Consider the following 22,618-nt stretch of genomic DNA (forward strand, 5'->3'; position numbering starts at 1 on the left):
ATTAATGTAAAAAATAAAGAATAAAAATAATAAATATGGATATACTCACCCACCGACGGCCCCTGGCTCGCAGTGGTGCAACCGGCAGCCTCCGTTCCTAAGAATGCAGTGAGTGTAGGACCTGCGATGACATCGCGGCTTGTGATTGGTTGCATGACCGCTCATGTGACCGCTCACGTGACCGCAATGTCATTGAAGGTCCTTCACTCTGCATTCTTAGGAACGGAGGCAGACGCTTGCAGCGGTGACAGCCAGGGCTCGTCCGAGGGTGAGTATATCCATATTTTTTATTTTTATTCTTTATTTTTTACATGAATATGGATCCCAGGGCCTGAAGGAGAGTTTACTCTCCTTCAGACCCTGGGAACCATCCAGGATCACTTCCGATATTTGTGTCCCATTGACTTGTATTGGTATCAGGTATCGGTATCGGCGATATCCGATATTTTTTGGATAGCGGCCGATCCAATCCGATACCGATACTTTCAAATATCGGAAGGTATCGCTTAACACTAGTCATCACTTCATGTCATCCAACACAAAGAAACTTCACTGCGCTGGAAATAAACCAATATTTTCTTCATTAAGATCCTTGTCTGTGGCACACTAATGCAAGTTACATAGATGCATCCTCAAAAGTGGCAGGAATAAAAACTGTGAATGATGCCGCCAAACACTCCTTTGCATTCAATTCGTCATTGAGCATTCACAAAGATGAGTAACAGTTTATTCTCCAGTGTGTGGAGAAGCATCGCCATGACTATCCAGAACCAAAATAAAATAAATTTTTGTTAAAAAAAAGTGAAACCATAAAACTACTGTAAAATTGTAGATATAATTTGCTGCAAGACACTAATTGCAAATAATTTCTAATTTTGTGATGATTGATCCACCACTAAACATTGTTGCAATGTTACAAAATGTTGGCTATGTTACAATCACACCAAAGGGAATTATCCCAGCGGTGAGACCTAAAAATTTGCACAAAATTTGTTTGACTGTTATCCTATTGCACATGCTGAAGCACCTATACAAGCAGCATAAAGCAGTGCCTGATTAGTTAATGCAGTACTGGAATCTGTGTTACTCTGAAATCCACCATTGTCAGCTGATGAGAGATGCAAGTGGCCTAATGAATCTCTTTAAAGAGGCTACTTATTTTGTCAGTGGAAATAATTGTGCCATAATATAATCCCCTTCATATTTACATGTGAAAAGAGAAATCATTAGGATGCAATAAGGGATGGATCAAGAACAGCAACTTACACATATTCATTTGCTGGGGCTGCTGGGACCCTCAAAGTCAATTTTGCATGCCAACAATATGTATAGGAAAGGGGAGGAGGATAAGCAGCATCAGCTAGATGTTGAAGCAAACATTGAATTATTTCAGGCTTTAGCATGGTAAAAGTGACTGATGATGACAATGACCATGCTTACCATGACAACAAATTGTCAAAGCAAGGTACAAATAGTAAATAGTCTTAGTCTTGTTGAGAGCATGGCAAGCTTTATGCTTGATTGCTTGTAGGATGACAGGCATTGCATTAGCATCAAGTAAAGAAAAGTTTTTGGGAAAGCCATGCTTTTAGATTCTTGCTCTGAAAGCAAAATGTGAGATTTTTTTCCTGGCTACAAAAGAGAGTAAATATTGGCACATTTTCAGGATAACTGTGTTCCTCTCTTGGTGAAGCTTTCCATGAGCAAATGCATGCCAACTTCACAAATGATCATAAGATCATTCTCCACTTACTACAAAGCCAGTGCTCTCCCACCTGTGCAAGTGCCTCCCACAGTTAGCTAAGGAAGCCTTACTTCTTGCCAGTCCCAGCATATTCTATATTGTTTGGCTGCTGCCATTGCCACTACTCTCCAACCTGTCGATTGTGTTCTACAACAATACTGTACTATTCCTGTTGGCGATGCCATTAATGATCCTACACTAAATGGCTACTTATTTTGTCAGTGGAAATAAATGTGCCATAATATAATCCCCTTCATATTTACATGTGAAAAGAGAAATCATTAGGATGCAATAAGGGATGGATCAAGAACAGCAACTTACACATATTCATTTGCTGGGGCTGCTGGGACCCTCAAAGTCAATTTTGCATGCCAACAATATGTATAGGAAAGGGGAGGAGGATAAGCAGCATCAGCTAGATGTTGAAGCAAACATTGAATTATTTCAGGCTTTAGCATGTTAAAAGTGACTGATGATAACAATGACCATGCTTACCATGACAACAAATTGTCAAAGCAAGGTACAAATAGTGAATAGTCTTAAGGCCCCGTCTCACATAGCGAGATCGCTAGCGAGATCGCTGCTGAGTCACAAGTTTTGTGACGCAACAGCGACCTCAGTAGCGATCTCGCTATGTGTGACACGTACCAGCGATCAGGCCCCTGCTGCGAGATCGCTGGACGTGTCGGAACGGCCTGGGCCGTTTTTTGATTGTTGAGGTCCCGCTGACATCGTGTGTGTGACACCGATCCAGCGATGTCTTCACTGGTAACCAGGGTAAACATCGGGTTACTAAGCGCAGGGCCGCGCTTAGTAACCCGATGTTTACCCTGGTTACCAGCGTAAATGTAAAAAAAAACAAACAGTACATACTCACCATCTGATGTCCGTCAGGTCCCTTGCCGTCTGCTTCCCACACTGACTGAGCGCCGCAAAGTGAAAGTGAAAGTACAGCACAGCGGTGACGTCACCGCTGCGCTCTGCTCTCACTGTACGGCGGCACTCAGTCAGAGCAGGAAGCAGACGGCAAGGGACCTGACGGACATCAGATGGTGAGTATGTACTGTTTGTTTTTTTTGGTAACCAGGGTAAACATCGGGTTACTAAGCGCGACCCTGCGCTTAGTAACCCGATGTTTACCCTGGTTACCCGGGTGCTGCAGGGGGACTTCGGCATCGTTGAAGACAGTTTCAACGATGCCGAAGTCGTTCCCCTGATTGTTGGTCGCTGGAGAGAGCTGTCTGTGTGACAGCTCCCCAGCGACCACACAGCGACAAAACAGCGACGCTGCAGCGATCAGCATCGTTGTCTGTATCGCTGCAGCGTCGCTGTGTGTGACGGGGCCTTTAGTCTTGTTGAGAGCATGGCAAGCTTTATGCTTGATTGCTGGTAGGATGACAGGCATTGCATTAGCAGCAAGTAAAGAGAAGTTTTTGGGAAAGCCATGCTTTTAGATTCTTGCTCTGAAAGCAAAATGTGAGATTTTTTTCCTGGCTACAAAAGAGAGTAAATATTGGCACATTTTCAGGATAACTGTGTTCCTATCTTGGTGAAGCTTTCCATGAGCAAATGCATGCCAACTTCACAAATGATCATAAGATCATTCTCCACTTACTACAAAGCCAGTGCTCTCCCACCTGTGCAAGTGCCTCCCACAGTTAGCTAAGGAAGCCTTACTTCTTGCCAGTCCCAGCATATTCTATATTGTTTGGCTGCTGCCATTGCCACTACTCTCCAACCTGTCGATTGTGTTCTACAACAATACTGTACTATTCCTGTTGGCGATGCCATTAAGGAGCCTACACTAAATGACTAATTGACAGAACTCTGATTGTAGACCCTACACACCTGGACATCCTCTTGCTTGTTCACTACTGTACTATTTTAGTAACCCTGTCCGATACACAGAGGTGTAACTAGGTTTTCTGGCATCCGGGGCAAGAATTCAGTTTGGTGCCCCTCCCAAGGACATGTGCGATTTGCACACTTAGTCATGTACCCACGAGCTCCTCTCCTAATGCCCTCAATGTTCAGTGAAAAACCGAGAAGCAGGAAGAGAAGCTTGTTGTCACAAGACCACAAGTATGAAAGTCGCATATGAGTGAAGTGTCCATGTGATGACTACTGGAACCTGCAGAGCTGAATCCTGACATTGCAGGCTTCTGAATTCTCACAACTAATGCACTGCACACTTTTAGGATTCTCCTTTGCCAGTGGATAGCCATGTCAGCACAAGCATGCGATTTGTATAGTTCTGTCCACATTCTGACTAGATATGCCTAGCCTCGCTTAGTTCATTTTCATTGACTGAGGCCACACATGTCTAGTGTACCATTCTTAAACAACCCCAATTCCAAAAATGTTGGGATGTTGTGTAAAATGTAAAGAAAACAAGAATGATAGGATTTTTAAATCTCTTATGGCCATATTTTATTAACAACAGAACATCTACTATATAATTGTCTAAGGGTCACTTCCGTCTGTCTGTCTGTCCTTCTGTCTGTCACGGATATTCATTGGTCGCGGCCTCTGTCTGTCATGTAATCCAAGTCGCTGATTGGTCATGACAAAACAGCCACAACCAATCAGCGACGGGCACAGTCTGGTGGAAAAATGGCCACTCCTTCCTCCCCGCAGTCAGTGGCCGCTCTGTACTCCCCTCCAGTCTGCCCTCACACAGGGTTAATGGCAGCGGTAACGGACCGCGTTATGCCGCGGTGTAATGCACTCCGTTACTACTGCTATTATCCCTGTGTGACCAACTTTTTACTATTCATGCTGCCTATGCTGCATGAATATTAAAACGATCTAATGTTAAAAATAATAAAAAAATAAAAAATGGTTATATACTCACCATCCGTCAGCCCCCGGATCGACAACAGGCCTTTCCCGCTCGCGACGCTCCGGCAGCCGGTCCATGCTGAGATCTCGCGAGATGATGGCGTAGTGGTCTCTCGAGACTGCTATGTCATCATCTCGCGAGACCGCAATGCACTCTTGAGACCGGAGCGCACGAGCAGCGTCGGTAACCGCTTCGTTTGGATCCGTGTGCTCCGGAAGGTGAGTATATAACTATTTTTTATTTTATTTTATTTTTTAACAGGGATATGATGCCCACATTGCTATATACTATGTGGGCTGGGCAATATACTACATGGGCTGTGCAATATACTGCGTGGGCTGTGCAATATACTTTGTGGGCTGTGCAATATACTACATGGGCTGTGCTATATACTACGTGGCTGGGCAATATAATACGTGACTGGGCAATATACTGCATGGCTGGGCAATATACTACATACTACATAGCTGGGCAATATACTACGTGGCTTTGTGCTGTATACTATGTGGCTGGGCAATATACTACGTGGCTGGGCAATATACTACGTCAATATTTTTTATTTTTATTCTTTATTTTTTACATGAATACGGATCCCAGGGCCTGAAGGAGAGTTTACTCTCCTTCAGACCCTGGGAACCATCGAGGATCACTTGCGATATTTGTGTCCCATTGACTTGTATTGGTATCGGGTATCGGTATCGTTGATATGCGATATTTTTTGGATATCGGCCGATCCAATCCGATACCGATACTTTCAAATATCGAAAGGTATCACTCAACACTAATCATTAGGCATTTAGGATAACATTGGAGCATTCAGAGATCCACAATGAACCTCTGGAGTGAGTTTGCTGCACTGAAAGTTATGGGGCTGAATAATATTGTACGCCCCACTTTTCAGTTTTGAATTTCCCCCCAAAATTTAAATAACCAATGAATTTCATTCAACTTCACAATTGTGTTCCACTTGTTGTTGATTCTTCACCAAAAATGTACATTTGGTATCTTTATGTTTGAAGCATGAAATGTGGGAAAAGGTTGAAAAGTTCCAGGGAGCCGAATACTTTCGCTTGGCACTGTATAGTCCTACAGATAAAGGGAAATCGAAGCCAAGTGTTAAGAAAATAAATCCACAGCTATATTGAACATATATAATTTGCTAAAAAATCTTTTCAAAGAGGTATAGGTACAAAATTAACTACAAAACAGGTGTGTTCTATTGTTATTAAAGAAGGTTCACATATATGTCACTTTATCATTAGATTACATTTCATATAGTAATCATATTAATCAGTACATATCACATATCATCTCCTACATAATTATAGGCCATTTAACTGCTTTAATTAGAAAACTGCACATGTGGTAAATGTCAGCATGCTTATTAATTTACTGAATAGGTACTGTAAAATGCTTTGTGCATAGTGTTTAATCAGTTGGTCATATGTCTTGCATAATGCATTATAAAGTGTGTGACCCACTGATACATGTATCCTCAGTAAAGTGCATAGCGTTTGTATATAGGAGGGCGGTAATGTCATGATGGGGGCAGGCTTTGTAGCATTGAGAATCTCTCCCCCCCACATGCTCACCCACTTATCCACTCTCTCTTTCCCCATATGCTGACTTCTCCCATCTGTGCTCTCTTCTTTGATCTGTCTACCCCATGTGCTATCCCCCTTGTCTGCTGTCTTTCTCTATCCTGTGTTGTGTTTTCCCCTCATGTGCTGTCCCATTTGAGCTGTCTCCCCCCCTGTGCTCTTTCTCTCTCCCCATCTGATGTATTATCCTCTCATGTAATCTCTTCTTTGACCTGTATAACCTATGTGCTCTCATACATGGTCAGACACAGACAATTTGTAAAATGAACTTTCATTTGTCGGAAATCCCCTTTAATGTGACCGGCTTCCTCTGCCTGTAGACACGTCACTCTTCTGCAGCCGGGATCAGCCAAATGATTCACTGTGCTTGGAATTCGGGTAGGCTCAGTAAATCAGACCGATGCCATCTTTGTGCAGAAAGATAGCGGCAGTCACATTAAAACTGCGCTTGCGCTCCTCTTTTGCAAAAATGGCGGTGGTCAGTGAAGTATTCGGCTAATCCCGGCGGTGGCGTGTTCGCGACAGTGTTCCGCTGGTGGTACCACGCAAGAGGCTGCGTACAGCGTATACTGTGTATGTGTGTGTGGTGCATATGGTGTATATTGTGTGTGTTTGGTGCGATGGTGTTCCACTGGTGGAACCGCGCAAGAGGCTGGTACCACCAGCAGTTTCCATATTGAGATATCCATCACTTGGGTGTCCCAACATGGTTGTGGGTGAACTTCCGCCGCTTGGAATTCTGGGATCCGGACACATCTGGATGGAACAGGATGTGAAGACATTACAAGGTAAGTATATATTAAGATTTTGTTTTTCATTTTCACTTATATTTTTTCACTCCTTATCCTTCCATTCACTTTTCCATCTCCATGCATAATTTTCATTATACATTTTTTTATCTTTATTTTCATGGTTTACGCTCCATAGTTAATTTTACTACCCTTACAAATCAATCCCTATGCTACATTTGCACATTGGTACCTGCATATGCTGATACCACCTTACTTTTGTTTTATCCTCAATCATTCATTGAGAAGGCTGATTGCACACACCCTCTGAGGTGTCTGTTTCCATTCCAACCGCGTCTCTATGTCCTCGGTTACATCGAATCACGTGGTATCTTATGTGGCCGCTGCGTCATTGATCACATGATGCGATCGCCGTGGTTACTCACTCTCAGTGTGTGACGTGCGGCATTCCATGCCTCCTCCCTGTGACTGGAAGGCACCCTCACACCCTCCGCATACTTATTGGGCCATAGTATTATATATACCATGCTAATTCTTGATGACTCAACTTTCTGATGAAACGTGCATCGGGGTGAATGCCACTTGGATAAAGGAGCTTTTGATTGTATAAGTCCCCTTTTCTTACATTTAATATCCAATTGCTTACACTGTTAGGCGAGTTATCATACTTGGACTGTACTTGCAATTTATTTACCTCTATATAATCATATAATTACTAGAGTTGAGCAACTTTTACTTTTTTCGCATCGAGTCGGGTTTCGCGAAACCTGACTTTGTCAAAAGTCGGGTCGGGTGAAATTGGCAGATTATTGCGTAAAGTCAGGGGCCGACTGAAACACGAAACCCAATGCAAGTCAATGGGGAATCAAAGTCAGCAGTGAGTGGAGGACAGGAAAACACCTAGAGTGCCCATTTTAATGCCAAAAACATCAATTCTTATTACTGAAGCTTGTCAATCTTAATTTACTTTATAATAATAGTTAGCCATTGAAAACTGGGGGTCATTTGGCTAAAGATGTGAGGGGGTTGGGCTGGCTCAAGATTTTCGTGGGCCCAGGAAACGCGGAATACGTCATGGCGGTGGAGCAGGGAGAGGTAAGTATTTCAACTTTGCAAGTGCTGTGATCCTGAGCAAGCAGTGGGGGCCCACTCGTTGGCATTGGCACTGGCACAGGGCCCCTCATAGTATGGCGGTGTGTTTGAAGGTGGGTGGCGCCTCCCACCGGCAGAGACACTTTTGCGTATTATGAGGGGCCCTGTGCCAGTGATGATGCCAACGAGTATGCCCCCCACCTGATGAAGGAACCTGCACTTTCATCTGCATCTTCCTCTTTGTCCCCGTGTAAGGTGGTATAGTATGCGGGAAGGGGAACCTGACTTTCAGCAGGGTCAGATTCTGGCTGTGTAGAGTGCAAGGGGAATGTAGTGGTCTGGGTCAATGTACCAGCAGACTCATTTAGCAGTGGCTGGGCAATAGGCAGGATGAGGAGGAAACATAGATATAGGCCCAAATAATAAAGTGGGCTAAATGCAGTTCAAAATTGGTAACAGGACTAACCAGGCGGCTTTGCTTTGCTCAGCAGAGAACAACTGTAATGAGAGCTGACACAGTGAGTAGGCCCAAATAAATAAGTAGGCTAAATATAGTCCAAAATTGGTAACAGGACTAACCAGGCGGCATTGCTTTGTTCAGCGGAGGACAACTGTAAGGAGAGGCTGACACAGTGAGTAGGCCCAAGTAAGTAAGTAGGCTAAATGCAGTTCAAAATTGGTAACAGGACTAACCAGGCGGCATTGCTTTTTTCAGCGGAGGACAACTGTAATGAGAGGCTGACACAGTGAGTAGGCCCAAATAAGTAAGTAGGCTAAATGCAGTTCAAAATTGGTAGCAGGACTAACCAGGCGGCATTGCTTTGTTCAGCGGAGGACAACTGCAAGGAGAGGCTGACATAGTGAGTAGGCCCAAATAAGTATGTAGGCTAAATGCAGTTCAAAATTGGTAACAGGACTAACCAGGCGGCATTGCTTTGCTCAATGTAGGACAACTGTAATGAGAGGCTGACACAGTGAGTAGGCCCAAATAAGTAAGTAGGCTAAATGCAGTTCAAAATTGGTAAAAGGTCTAAACAGGTGGCATTGCATTGTTCGGTGGAGGACAACTGTAATGAGAGGCTGACACAGTGAGTAGGCCCAAATAAGTAAGTAGGCTAAATGCAGTTCAAAATTGGTTAAAGGACTAAACAGGCGGCATTGCTTTGTTCAGCGGTGGACAACTGTAATGAGAGGCTGACACAGTGAGTAGGCCCAAACAAGTAAGTAGGCTAAATGCAGTTCAAAATTGGTAACAGGACTAAACTGGCGCATTGCTTTGCTCAGCGGAGAACAACTGTAATGAGAGCTGACACAGTGAGTAGGCCCAAATAAATAAGTAGGCTAAATATAGTCCAAAATTGGTAACAGGACTAACCAGGCGGCATTGCTTTGTTCAGCGGAGGACAACTGTAATGAGAGGCTGGCACAGTGAGTAGGCCCAAATAAATAAGTAGGCTAAATGCAGTTCAAAATTGGTAACAGGACTAACCAGGCGGCAGTGCTTTTTTCAGCGGAGGACAACTGTAATGAGAGGCTGACACAGTGAGTAGGCCCAAATAAGTAAGTAGGCTAAATGCAGTTCAAAATTGGTAACAGGACTAACCAGGCAGCATTGCTTTGTTCAGCGGAGGACAACTGCAAGGAGAGGCTGACATAGTGAGTAGGCCCAAATAAGTAAGTAGGCTAAATGCAGTTCAAAATTTGTAACAGCACTAACCACGCGGCATTGCTTTGTTCAGCGGAGGAAAACTGTAAGGAGAGGCTGACACAGTGAGTAGGCCCAAATAAGTAAGTAGGCTAAATGCAGTTCAAAATTGGTAACATGACTAAACAGGCGGCATTGCTTTGTTCAGCGGAGGACAACTGTAAGGAGAGGCTGACAAAGTGAGTAGGCCCAAATAAGTAAGTAGGCTAAATGCAGTTCAAAATTGGTAACAGGACTAACCAGGCGGCATTGCTTTATTCAGCTGAGGACAACTGTAATGAGAGGCTGACACAGTGAGTAGGCCCAAATAAGTAAGTAGGCTAAATGCAGTTCAAAATTGGTAACAGGTCTAACCAGGTGGCATTGCTTTGTTCAGTGGAGGACAACTGTAATGAGAGGCTGACACAGTGAGTAGGCCCAAATAAGTAAGTAGGCTAAATGCAGTTCAAAATTGATAACAGGACTGAATTGGCGGCATTGCTTTGTTCAGCGGAGGACAACTGTAATGAGAGGCTGACACAGTGATTAGGCCCAAATAGGTAAGTAGGCTAAATGCAGTTCAAAATTGATAACATGACTAAACTGGCGGCATTGCTTTGTTCAACAGAAGACAACTGTAATGAGAGGCTGACACAGTAAGTAGGCCCAAATAATTAAGTAGGCTAAATGTCTGCCAAAAAATTGTTCAAAAATAAACAGGTGGCATAGCTAGATACAGGCGTGGGATCCTCTGCTGAGTAGCCGACAGTGGTAGTAGGCGCACAGTACTAACTGGTGTAAATGGAGGCCAGGGACCCTGTATATTTTAACTATCATCTATCATTTCAACAAATTTGTATTGGCATTGCCATTGAAGGATTTAACAGCACAGACTACACAGTGGTGGAGCAGGGAGAGGTAAGTATTGCAAGTGGTAGAGCACTGTTCGAGCTGGGGGGAACACTCTCTTGTGGGCGGCGGTACTGGCACAGGGCCCCTCACATTAGGACGGTGTGTCTGACGTTGGATGTGCACCACCACCGTCAGAGACACTTCATTGTACTATGAGGGACCCTGTTCCAGTGCTGTCGCCCAAGAGTTGGTACACCCACCTGTCCAGGCAAATGGCACTCGCACGGGTGCTTGCACCAGGTGTTGACCACGGCCCTGTGGGGGGAGTCAGCCCATTTAGGGAGGTATAAAAATGGCCTATAGTGGATATTCAGCAGCTGCAAATGGAGGAATTGAAGCAGTCAGTAAGAAGAGACCAAAAGCAAGACATTTTTCAGGCAAGCTATGTGTCAGCAGGGAAAGGTGGGGCCAAATAATTTGAAATCCATGATTGGTTTATTTTAATGAAGGTTAGATCATCGACATTTTGGGTAGCCAGACGTGTTCTATTTTCGGTCAGTATTGAACCAGCATCACTGAAGACTCTTTCGGATAGCACACTATCAGCAGGGCAAGCGAGCACCTGTAATGCATATTCTGCCAATTCAAGCCAGGTGTCTATTTTAGATGCCCAGTAATCAAAGGGGAATGACCTGTGAGGGAGAACATCGATGAGGGAGGAAAAGTAGTTCATAACCATACTGGAAAAATGCTGTCTCCTGTCACTTTGAATCGATGCAGCAGTACCTGTCGTGTCAGCAGTCATTGCGAAATCACTCCACAACCTGGTCATAAAACCCCTCTGTCCAACGCCACTTTGGATTTGTGCACCTCTAACACCTCACCCATGTTGCCCCCTACGGCTCGTGTGAGAACCATCACCGCCGCTGTGTGCTGGGAATGCCTGAACCAAACGGTCTACAAGAGTTGCTTGTTTGGTAGCCAATATTTGCTCAAGGTTCTCATGTGGCATGATATTTTGTAATTTTCCTTTATATCGTGGATCCAGGAGGCAGGTCAACCAGTAATCGTCATCGGTCATCATTTTCATAATGCGGGGGTCCCTTTTTAGGATATGCAAGGCATACTCAGCCATGTGGGCCAATGTTCCAGGTGTCAATTCACTGCTTGTGCTGGGTTGAGGAGCACTTTCTTGCAAATCAACATGACTTGTGTCCCACAAAAACCCTGTACCTGACCTTGCAATGCCACCAGTTTCTATTGCCCCGAGAAGCATCCTCCTCCCGTAAATATTCATCCCCATCATCCTCCTCCTCCTCTTCGTCTGCCACCTCATCCAGGAAAGTTCCCTGAGCAGACAATGGCTGACTGTCATCAAGGCTTCCCTCATCCTCAGCTGCAGATGCCTGCTCCTTAATGTGCATCAAACTTTGCATCAGCAGACGCATTAGTAGCATGCTCATGCTTATGATGGCGTCATCTGCACTTACCAGCTGTGTGCATTCCTCAAAACACTGAAGGACTTGACAGTGGTCTTGTAGCTTTGACCACTGCACACCAGACAACTCCATGTCTGCCATCCAAGTGCCTGCCCATGTATGTGTATCCTCCCACAAATAAATTACAGCACACCTCTGTTCGCACAACCTCTGAAGCATGTGCAGTGTGGAGTTCCACTTTGTTGCAACATCGGTTATTAGACGGTGCTGGGGAAGATTCAGCGATCGCTGATGGCTCAGCATACGGCTGGAGTGTATGGGCGACCGGCGGATGTGCGAGCAAAGTCTTCACACCTTCAGGATCAGGGCTGGTAACCCCGGATAATTTTTCAGGAAGCACTGCACCACCAGGTTCAAGGTGTGAACAAGGCAAGGTATGTGTTTCAGTTCTGAAAGGCCTATGGCAGCCATAAAATTCCTTGTTATCACTGACTACCTTGCCTGCCTCAAGATGTACACTGCCCAGCCATGACTGAGTTTCTTGCTGCAAGTACTCGGCCAGTATTTCCGCGGTGTGTCTGTGGTCGCCCAAACACATCATTTGCAACACAGCCTGCTGATGCTTACCACTAGCTGTTCAATAATGGGACACCTCGTGTGCAACACTGGCAGCTGCGGATGGAGTGGTCTTGCGACTGCACTCTGTGGACGAGCTTTCAATTCTGGAGGAGGAGGAGGGGTGGCGAACACCTACAGCCAACTGTTTCCCAGACCGTGGGCTAGGCAGAACTGTCCCACTATGGCTGTCCCTTGTGGACCCTGCATCCACCACATTAACCCAGTGTGCCGTGATGGACACGTAACATCCCTGGCCATGCCTACTGGTCCATGCATCTGTTGTGAGGTGCACCTTTCCACTGACTGATTGCCTCAGTGCATGGAAAATGCGGTCTTTGATATGCTGGTGGAGGGCTGGGATGGCTTTTCTCGCAAAGAAGTGCTGACTGGGTAGGTCATAGCGTGGTACTGCGTAGGCCATCAGGTCTTTGAAAGCTTCACTTTCAACCAACCGGTAGGGCATCATCTCTAACGAGATTAGTCTAGCAATGTGGGCGTTCAAACCCTGTGTACGCCGATGAGAGGATGAGTGCTTTCTTTTCCTAACGAGGGTCTCTTGTAGGGTGAGCTGGACTGGAGAGCTGCATATGGTGGAACAAGCGGTGTTGGTGGTGGTGGACATGACAGATTGAGAGAGGGTTAGTGATGGTATTCTTGATGTTGGTCTACATACAGTGTTTCCTACCAAAACCCTTGTGATTCCCTGACTGCTTTGGCCTTGTGACGATACCTCCACATTTGCTGCTGGTGGTGTCCTAACCGGTGGGCTTACAGTGAGGGAAGCAATGTAGCGTTGCTGACTACCTTCATTCTGAGTAGGTGCACCAATGGTACGGGACGTTTGGTAGTTAGTCCAGGCTTGCAAGTGCATGCTGGTTAAATGTCTACGCATGCACGTTGTATTTAAATGTTGAAGATTCTTCCCTCTGCTAAAGGTCTTTGAGCATTTCTTACAGATACCTTTTGACTGATTATTCTGATCTTGGTTAAAAAACTGCTACACTACACTCTTCCTTCTATGGAAAACCTTTTCAGGCATTGTGCGCTGTGCTACTTTCACTGAATGGCCACGCTCTCCTAAAACTGTTTTTGTTTTTTGCAAACATTTTTGGCCTGATACGGGCCTGCCAGATGACAGCTGTTGCAATGTAGATGGCTGCTGCGGATCCTCCACCTCTGCTTCTGAGCTAGTGGCAGCGGCACCCTCTTCCCCCAATGGCTGCCAATCTGGGTCAACAACTGGGTCATCTATCACCTCCTCCTCAATGTCATGTGCACCTTCCTCAGTGTCACCGTGTAAGGTGCTATAGCGTTCGGAACAGGGCACCATAGGCTCATCAGGGTCACATTCTGGCTCAGTAAACTGCGAGGGCATTGTAGTGATCAGTGTTGTGAAATTGGATTTTGGGCTCCCCCGGTGGCCACTGGTGGAATTGAACTGGTGTGCATCATCCTCTCTGTTCACCTGTTTCCATCAGGATGTGGGAGTCGCTATTTAGCCTTGCTCCTCTGTCACTTCCATGCCGGTCAACATTGTAATCAGAAGCCTTTCTGTGCATGTTCCTGCTGCTAGACAACTCCCAGCTAAGTTGGACTTAGTCCTTGTTTGTTTTTGCATTTTGTTCCAGTTCACAGCTGTAGTTTCGTTTCTGTGTCTGGAAAGCTCTTGTGATCTGAAATTGCCACTCTGATGTTATGAGTTAATACTAGAGTCTTAAAGTAATTTCAGGATGGTATTTTGATAGGGTTTTCAGCTGACCATGAAAGTGCCCTTTCTGTCTTCCTGCTATCTAGTAAGCGGACCTCAATTTTGCTAAACCTATTTTCATACTACGTTTGTCATTTCATCTAAAATCACCGCCAATATTTGTGGGGGCCTCTGTCTGCCTTTCGGGGAAATTTCTCTAGAGGTGAGCCAGGACTATATTTTCCTCTGCCAGGATTAGTTAGTCCTCCGGCCGGCGCTGGGCGTCTAGGGATAAAACGCAGGCTATGCTACCCGGCTACTGTTAGTTGTGCGGCAGGTTTAGTTCATGGTCAGTTTAGTTTCCATCCTTCCAAGAGCTAGTTCGTATGTTTGCTGGGCTATGTTCTCTTGCCATTGAGAACCATAACAGTTTGACCGGCCCTAAAAGGGTTAAATTAATTGACAGAGAAAGGAGAGAAAAGAGAAGTCTGCTGAAGATTTTTTTTTTTTTTTTTTTTTCCTCAGTTCTGAGTGTGCTTGTAATTGAATCTCTTGCAAGTCTGCCTATATTGCAGCCTTTCTCTCTCTCTCTCCTTCTAATCCTGGAATGGCTCTGTGTTCACCTGTTTAAAATGGATATTCAGAGTTTAGCTGCAGGTTTGAATAATCTCACCACGAAAGTTCAAAACTTACAAGATTTTGTTGTTCATGTTCCTATATCTGAACCTAGAATTCCTTTGCCTGAATTTTTCTCGGGGAATAGATCTTGCTTTCAAAATTTCAAAAATAATTGCAAGTTGTTTTTGTCCCTGAAATCTCGCTCTGCTGGAGATCCTGCTCAGCAGGTCAGGATTGTGATTTCTTTGCTCCGGGGCGACCCTCAGGATTGGGCTTTTGCATTGGCTCCAGGGGATCCTGCGTTGCTCAATGTGGATGCGTTTTTTCTGGCCTTGGGGTTGCTTTATGAGGAACCTCAGTTAGAACTTCAGGCGGAAAAGGCCTTGATGTCCCTATCTCAGGGGCAAGACGAAGCTGAAATATACTGCCAGAAATTCCGTAAATGGGCTGTGCTTACTCAGTGGAATGAGTGCGCCCTGGCGGCGAATTTCAGAGAGGGTCTCTCTGATGCCATTAAGGATGTTATGGTGGGGTTCCCTGTGCCTGCGGGTCTGAATGAGTCCATGACAATGGCTATCCAGATCGATAGGCGTCTGCGGGAGCGCAAACCTGTGCACCATTTGGCGGTGTCTACTGAGAAGACGCCAGAGAATATGCAATGTGATAGAATTCTGTCCAGAAGTGAACGGCAGAATTTTAGACGAAAAAATGGGTTGTGCTTCTATTGCGGTGATTCAACTCATGTTATATCAGCATGCTCTAAGCGTACTAAGAAGCTTGATAAGTCTGTTTCAATTGGCACTTTACAGTCTAAGTTTATTCTATCTGTGACCCTGATTTGTTCTTTATCATCTATTACCGCGGATGCCTATGTCGACTCTGGCGCCGCTTTGAGTCTTATGGATTGGTCCTTTGCCAAACGCTGTGGGTATGATTTGGAGCCTCTTGAAACTCCTATACCCCTGAAGGGGATTGACTCCACCCCATTGGCTAGCAATAAACCACAATACTGGGCACAAGTAACTATGCGGATTAATCCGGATCACCAGGAGATTATTCGCTTTCTTGTGCTGTATAACCTACATGATGTGTTGGTGCTTGGATTGCCATGGCTGCAATCTCATAACCCAGTCCTTGACTGGAAAGCTATGTCTGTGTTAAGCTGGGGATGTAAGGGGACGCATGGGGACGTACCTGTGGTTTCCATTTTATCATCTATTCCCTCTGAGATTCCTGAATTCTTGACTGAATATTGTGACGTTTTTGAAGAACCTAAGCTTGGTTCATTACCTCCGCACCGGGAGTGCGATTGTGCCATAGATTTGATTCCGGGTTGTAAATACCCTAAGGGTCGTTTATTTAATCTGTCTGTGCCTGAACATGCTGCTATGCGAGAATATATAAAGGAGTCCTTGGAAAAGGGACATATTCGTCCTTCGTCATCTCCCTTAGGAGCCGGTTTTTTCTTTGTGGCTAAGAAAGATGGCTCTTTGAGGCCGTGCATTGATTATCGGCTTTTGAATAAAATCACGGTTAAATATCAATATCCGTTGCCACTGCTGACTGATTTGTTTGCTCGCATAAAGGGGGCCAAGTGGTTCTCTAAGATAGATCTTCGTGGGGCGTATAATTTGGTGCGAATTAACCAGGGGGATGAGTGGAAAACCGCATTTAATACGCCCGAGGGCCACTTTGAGTATTTGGTGATGCCTTTTGGTCTTTCAAATGCCCCTTCAGTCTTTCAGTCCTTTATGCATGACATTTTCCGTGATTATTTGGATAAATTTATGATTGTGTATCTGGATGATATTTTGATTTTTTCGGATGACTGGGACTCTCATGTCCAGCAGGTCAGGAGGGTTTTTCAGGTTTTGCGGTCTAATTCCTTGTGTGTGAAGGGTTCTAAGTGCGTTTTTGGGGTTCAAAAGATTTCCTTTTTGGGATATATTTTTCCCCCTCTTCCATCGAGATGGATCCTGTCAAGGTTCAGGCTATTTGTGATTGGACGCAACCCTCTTCTCTTAAGAGTCTTCAGAAATTTTTGGGCTTTGCTAACTTTTATCGTCGATTTATTGCTGGTTTTTCTGATGTTGTTAAACCATTGACTGATTTGACTAAGAAGGGTGCTGATGTTGCTGATTGGTCCCCTGCTGCTGTGGAGGCCTTTCGGGAGCTTAAGCGCCGCTTTTCTTCCGCCCCTGTGTTGCGTCAGCCTGATGTTGCTCTTCCTTTTCAGGTTGAGGTCGACGCTTCTGAAATCGGAGCTGGGGCGGTTTTGTCGCAGAGAAGTTCCGATTGCTCCGTGATGAGACCTTGTGCTTTTTTCTCGCGTAAATTTTCGCCCGCCGAGCAGAATTATGATGTTGGGAATCGGGAGCTTTTGGCCATGAAGTGGGCTTTTGAGGAGTGGCGTCATTGGCTTGAGGGGGCTAGACATCAGGTGGTGGTATTGACTGACCACAAAAATCTAATTTATCTTGAGTCCGCCAGACGCCTGAATCCTAGACAGGCGCGCTGGTCGTTGTTTTTCTCTCGGTTTAATTTTGTGGTGTCCTACCTGCCGGGTTCTAAGAATGTTAAGGCGGATGCCCTTTCTAGGAGTTTTGAGCCTGACTCCCCTGGTAATTCTGAACCTACAGGTATCCTTAAGGATGGAGTGATATTGTCTGCCGTTTCTCCAGACCTGCGGCGGGCCTTGCAGGAGTTTCAGGCGGATAGACCTGATCGTTGCCCACCTGGTAGACTGTTTGTTCCTGATGATTGGACCAGTAAAGTCATTTCTGAGGTTCATTCTTCTGCGTTGGCAGGTCATCCTGGAATCTTTGGTACCAGGGATTTGGTGGCAAGGTCCTTCTGGTGGCCTTCCCTGTCTCGAGATGTGCGAGGCTTCGTGCAGTCTTGTGACGTTTGTGCTCGGGCCAAGCCTTGTTGTTCTCGGGCTAGTGGATTGTTGTTGCCCTTGCCTATCCCGAAGAGGCCCTGGATGCACATCTCGATGGATTTTATTTCGGATCTTCCTGTTTCTCAGAAGATGTCTGTCATCTGGGTGGTGTGTGATCGTTTCTCTAAGATGGTCCATTTGGTTCCCCTGCCTAAGTTGCCTTCTTCTTCCGAGTTGGTTCCTCTGTTTTTTCAAAATGTGGTCCGTTTGCATGGTATTCCGGAGAATATCGTTTCTGACAGAGGTACCCAATTCGTGTCTAGATTTTGGCGAGCATTCTGTGCTAGGATGGGCATAGATTTGTCTTTCTCGTCTGCTTTCCATCCTCAGACTAATGGCCAGACCGAGCGGACGAATCAGACCTTGGAGACATATTTGAGGTGTTTTGTGTCTGCAGATCAGGATGATTGGGTTGCTTTTTTGCCTTTAGCGGAGTTTGCCCTCAATAATCGGGCCAGTTCTGCCACCTTGGTGTCTCCCTTTTTCTGTAATTCGGGGTTTCATCCTCGATTTTCTTCTGGTCAGGTGGAATCTTCGGATTGTCCTGGAGTGGATGCTGTGGTGGAGAGGTTGCATCAGATTTGGGGGCAGGTAGTGGACAATTTGAAGTTGTCCCAGGAGAAGACTCAGCTTTTTGCCAACCGCCGGCGTCGGGTTGGTCCTCGGCTTTGTGTTGGGGACTTGGTGTGGTTGTCTTCTCGTTTTGTCCCTATGAGGGTTTCTTCTCCCAAGTTTAAGCCTCGGTTCATCGGCCCGTACAAGATATTGGAGATTCTTAACCCTGTGTCCTTCCGTTTGGACCTCCCTGCATCTTTTTCTATTCATAATGTTTTTCATCGGTCATTATTGCGCAGGTATGAGGTACCGGTTGTGCCTTCCGTTGAGCCTCCTGCTCCGGTGTTGGTTGAGGGCGAGTTGGAGTACGTTGTGGAAAAAATCTTGGACTCCCGTGTTTCCAGACGGAAACTCCAGTATCTGGTCAAATGGAAGGGATACGGTCAGGAGGATAATTCTTGGGTGACTGCCTCTGATGTTCATGCCTCCGATTTGGTCCGTGCCTTTCATAGGGCTCATCCTGATCGCCCTGGTGGTTCTGGTGAGGGTTCGGTGCCCCCTCCTTGAGGGGGGGGGTACTGTTGTGAAATTGGATTTTGGGCTCCCCCGGTGGCCACTGGTGGAATTGAACTGGTGTGCATCATCCTCTCTGTTCACCTGTTTCCATCAGGATGTGGGAGTCGCTATTTAGCCTTGCTCCTCTGTCACTTCCATGCCGGTCAACATTGTAATCAGAAGCCTTTCTGTGCATGTTCCTGCTGCTAGACAACTCCCAGCTAAGTTGGACTTAGTCCTTGTTTGTTTTTGCATTTTGTTCCAGTTCACAGCTGTAGTTTCGTTTCTGTGTCTGGAAAGCTCTTGTGATCTGAAATTGCCACTCTGATGTTATGAGTTAATACTAGAGTCTTAAAGTAATTTCAGGATGGTATTTTGATAGGGTTTTCAGCTGACCATGAAAGTGCCCTTTCTGTCTTCCTGCTATCTAGTAAGCGGACCTCAATTTTGCTAAACCTATTTTCATACTACGTTTGTCATTTCATCTAAAATCACCGCCAATATTTGTGGGGGCCTCTGTCTGCCTTTCGGGGAAATTTCTCTAGAGGTGAGCCAGGACTATATTTTTCTCTGCCAGGATTAGTTAGTCCTCCGGCCGGCGCTGGGCGTCTAGGGATAAAACGCAGGCTACGCTACCCGGCTACTGTTAGTTGTGCGGCAGGTTTAGTTCATGGTCAGTTTAGTTTCCATCCTTCCAAGAGCTAGTTCGTATGTTTGCTGGGCTATGTTCTCTTGCCATTGAGAACCATAACAGATCAGAGTCAATGGAACAGCATCACAATCTAGCTGTGGCTGTGCATCAGTGCACTCCATGTCCGATTCTTCTTGTAATTGGCAGTGTACAATTTCCCTTTCTAACCCAGGCACGGTATGAGTAAAGAGCTCCATGGAATAACCTGTTGTGTCGCCTGATGCATCCTTCACTTTTGGTTTGGGAGCAGGACACAAGGAAATGTCTTTTTCCTGACCGGGAGCATCCACTGACGACTGTCTGCTCTTACATTTAGAACTTTGGGAAGAGGAGGCGAAAGAGCTAGAGGGTGAGTCAGCAAGGAAAGACAACACTTTTTCCTGCTTCTCCGGCTTTAAAAGCTGTTTTCCTACTCCCAGGTAAGGGAGCCTTCGAGGCCTTGTGTAGCCAGACGATGACGCAGGCTGAACACCTCCAGCCTTAGGTGCTACTGTGCTTTTGCCACTACCACGAGATGCAGCACCACCAGCACCATCAGTACCAGCTGGCAACCCCCGCCCACGGCCTCTTCCACCAGACTTCCTCATTTTTTGGGGGGAGACACTGAACCACAACTCATATTACACCGTCATAATATGAGGGGCCCTGTGCCAGTCCGCCGCCCACGAGAGAGTGTTCCCCCCCAAGCTTGAACAGTGCTCTACCACTTGCAATACTACCTCTCCCAGCTCCACCACTGTGTAGTCTGTGCGGTTAAAACCTTAAATGGCACTGCCAATACAAATTATTTGAAATGATAGATGATAGTTAAAATATACAGGGGCCCTGGCCTCCATTTAATACTTTGCACCTACTACCACTGTCTTTATTGTTTGGGCGTAATAACGGTGTCTGCCGCTGCTTCTTTTTTTTCCTTCACTGAACAAAGCTGAACTTCAACTGTTGTCCCGTTTCAAATATTAAACTGTATTTGGCCTACCTGTTGGGTTGGGGCCTACTAACAGTGTCTGCCGCTCCTTGGTGTTCTCCTGGTTTATTTTTCTTGTGCTTCAATCTTCAGGCTTTCGTTTAAATATTTTTTATATTAAACTGCATTTGGCCTACTTGTTGGGTCGGGCCTAGTAACATTGTCTGCTGCCGCCTCTTGTTTTCCTCTACTAAGCAAAGCTGAGCTTGAAGCTTCAGGCTTTCGGCCTGTAACAACAATATGAAACTACATTTGGCCTAGTTCTAGGTTTGGGCCTAGTAACGTTGTCTGCTGCTGCCTCTTGTTTTCCTCTACTACACAAAGCTGAGCTTCAATCTTCAGGCTTTTGGCCTATATTTAGTATATGAAACTGCATTTGGCCTACTTGTTTGGTTGGGCCTACTAACGGTGTCTGCCTCTGATTGTTGTTCTCCTCCACTGAACAAACCAATGCCGCCTGTTTACTCCTGTTACCAATTTTTAACAGCTTTCAGCCTACTTTTTTATTTTTGGCCTATATCTGTGTTTCCTCCTCATTCCTGCCCATTGCCCAGCCACTGCTAGATGAGTCTGCTGGTACATTGACACAGACCACTACATTCCCCTTGCACTCTACACAGCCTGAATCTGACCCTGCTGAAATTCAGGTTCTCCTTCCCGCATACTATACCACCTTACATGGGGACAAAGAGGAATGTGCAGATGAAAGTGCAGGTTCCTTCAACAGGTGGGGGGGCATACTCATTGGCGACGTCACTGGCACAGGGCCCCTCATAGTACGCAAAAGTGTCTCTGCCGGTGGGAGGTGCCCCCGCCATCAATCACAATGCTGTACTTTGAGGGGCCCTGTGCCAGTGGCAATGCAAACGAGTGTGCCCCCCCTGCTTGCTCAGGATTACAGCACTTGCAAAGTTGAAATACTTACCTCTCTCTGCTCCACCGCCGTGACGTAGTCCGCGTTTCCTGGGCCCACGAAAAACTTGAGCCAGCCCTACTCCTCCCACAACTGTTGCCAAATGACCCCCAAATTTTCAATGGCTAACTATTATTATAAGGTAAATTAAGATTGACAAGCTTAAGTAACAAGAATTGATGTTTTTGGCATTAAAATGGGCTCCGTTGGTGTTTTCCTGTCCTCCACTCACTGCCGACTTTGATTCTCCATTGACGTGCATTGGGTTTCGTGTTTCGGTCGGATCCCCGACATTTCGCAATAATCGGCCGATTTCACCCGACCCGACTTTTGACAAAGTCGGGTTTCGCGAAACCCGACTCGATCCTGAAAAAGTAAAAGTCGCTCAACCCTAACCTCAAGTTATATAGTTTCAGATGAACTGTTGCAATTCACTGGTTCTAATGCATTTAAAAGTAATACTTATAAAATGTATAATAAATAAGAACATATGTTGGAAAATATCACTATACTGAAGTTTTGATGCACAATATGTACTTTTTATACGCTTATCTATCTAAACTGCCTTGGAGAAATATACATAGGTTTAATTCCTTTCTGTCTTCTTTACCTTAAAATATTATGTATAACTCCAGAAATTAAATGCACGTAAAGAAGGAAGAAAACTGTCTCTCTAGTGAATTATACAGTGGGGAAAAAAGTATTTAGTCAACCACCAATTGTGCAAGTTTTCCCACTTAAAAAGATGAGAGAAGCCTGTAATGGACATCATAGGTAGACCACGACTATGAGAGTCAAAATGAGAAAACAAATCCAAAAAATCACCTTGCCTTATTTGGCAAGATGTATTTTGCAAATTATGGTGTAAAATACGCATTTGGTCACCTAAAAACATGCAGGATTTCTGTCTCTCACAGACCTGTAACTTCTTTTATAAGAGGCTCCGCTGTCCTCCACTTATTACCTGTAGTAATGGCACCTGTTTGAACTTGTTATCAGTATAAAAGACATCTGTCCACAACCTCAAACAGTCAAACTCAAAACTCCACTATGGTGAAGACCACAGAGCT

This window comes from Ranitomeya variabilis, chromosome 3 (genome assembly GCF_051348905.1).
Source record: "Ranitomeya variabilis isolate aRanVar5 chromosome 3, aRanVar5.hap1, whole genome shotgun sequence".
NCBI lineage: Eukaryota > Metazoa > Chordata > Amphibia > Anura > Dendrobatidae > Ranitomeya > Ranitomeya variabilis.